The following is a 2,156-nucleotide window of genomic DNA, read 5'->3' on the forward strand; positions in this document are numbered from 1 at the left end:
TTCATTGATCGGATTTGGAACTTGCTTTCAAGGAAACCACGGCATCAAGTAAGGATTTGTCTGTTATTTGTCGCATTTGCATTTGGAATTTGTTCTCAGGGAGAACATTTATTTGACAAGAATTTGTTGTGATTTGTCGCATTTGGAACTTTGTCGCGTTCATTGGAATTGTGTCACATCTACGGATTATTCAAGCTTACGTCTAGTTCGATTCTTCGCGGAGAACGATATTCTAACAGGGATTGGTTCTTATTTACGTCTGGATTTGTTGCTCATTCAAATGTGTGGGAACGTTTTGGATCGTTTTGTTCTCGGGGAGAACATTGGTTTATGCGTACGATTTTCGTGTTATTTGACTCTGCATCACGCTCGTTGCTTTGCCAGAATTGTTTTACATGTACAACCTTTGAGATTTGTGTGGGACGTTTATATTATTTATTTGCTATCAGAGAAAGTAGTGGATTTCTAAGATATGTGACAATAGCCATCTTGTTTGTGTTTGGAGTTTATTTTGTTTTGTGGCCAATAGTACAGTGGAGTAAAAAGTCTGTTCGATCAGCGCCTGTTGCTGACAAACTTGAACAACAAAATGACCAGGAAACTCTGTCAGAGGGCAGACTTGGAACCCAATTAAGAAGAAGTTCCCGAGTTAAAGTGCCATCTAATACAGATTTTGAAAGTAGAACAGCTGAGAGGCGAATACATTGAAACGTTCCTGTGCAGGTTATGTTGCAATCCTCACGAGACTGCGAGGGAACATTCAAGGCATAATTGACAACTGTGGAACTTTGGAGGACTTACAATTAAAGCGACATTCGTATGAAGAAGCTTGGAGGAGATTCGTGAACACCCATGGAGAGTGCATTGAATGTCTTGATGTTCTTAGTCGTTATGAAGACGTCGAAAGGGCCGACGCTAACTACAAGGAGCAGATGTCAAAGAAAGCAACATTTAACAATGAAATTAAAACGTGGAAATTCCAAGTCATATCTAGTGTTAAGAAACGAGAGAATGAATTAAAATCTTATCCAAGAAGGTCAAGGAAGAGTACGAAAAGCGTGTCAACTGGCTCAAGTTCAGCTTCATTAGCAGTGGCGAAGAAAAGGGAAAAACTTGCCCTAGCCCAACTGAAGACCAAGCAAGTGCTGCAGGAACAACAGTTACAGCGCAAATTAAGTGAGCTTCGATTTGAGAAGAACATGTTGGAGGCTAAGATGGAGGAAGAGCGGGCTAAAGCGAGTCTTAATGTGTATGAAGAGTTTAAGAATCAATGCAGGAAGAGTCAGCATAGGGAGCGTTTAGCAGAGTTTATACATTATGGGAATCAGGCACAGAATGTGTCTCAGTCGCAGCTGATCGAGCCACACGAACAACTAGTACAAGAGCTTGCACCTCTGGAGCAGGTGCCTGCATTAAGAGACAATGAGAGAATCATGAATTCAGCTGCTAAGACATTTCAGTCAGCAAGCGTTACAGTGCCCAACCCAGTTTTCTCAAAAACCGAGCATACAGTTTATGTTGATGAAGCTGGAACAGGTAAACATACAGAGCAACTGAATAACGCAAAGGAAACTGAAGCATTGAGAAATCCACCTGTAAATCCATCAGTGCTAAATTTATCACAACAAGTACAGACACCATAAACAACCCACTTTTAACACCAAAGAGTACTCACAATGGCCAACTCAGGTACCCTGGTCCCAGACCCCTGGTGCAGTCCCAGCAGAATGTTATATGCGAGAACCAGTATCGGTGACACCAGATAGCAGAGCAGAGATAGTACAAGCACTGCGTCAGGTTATTTCTGCCCCAAAGATTGAGTACATGAGATTCGATGGAGACCCCGTAAAGTATGTTTCGTTTATGCACAACTTTTAAACCTGCTTGGAGAAAGATAAGCGCGACAACTCCAGGAGATTACAGCTATTAATCCAACACTGTTATGGCAAGGCAAGGGATGCCATTGAAAGTTGTGTGAATCTACCGGTAGACGAGGGATATTATGTAGCAAAGAGTACCTTACGCGAAAACTTTGGGCTACCTCACATCATAGCCAAAGTTGGAAGACCTACCTCCCTTGAAGCATGCCGATGGAGCAAGTTTATTTGAATTTGCCCGCCATTTAGATGTTGCCAATAGAACACTGTCAGGCATAG

The sequence above is a fragment of the Montipora foliosa genome, chromosome 13 (assembly GCF_036669935.1).
Source record: "Montipora foliosa isolate CH-2021 chromosome 13, ASM3666993v2, whole genome shotgun sequence".
Classification (NCBI taxonomy): domain Eukaryota; kingdom Metazoa; phylum Cnidaria; class Anthozoa; order Scleractinia; family Acroporidae; genus Montipora; species Montipora foliosa.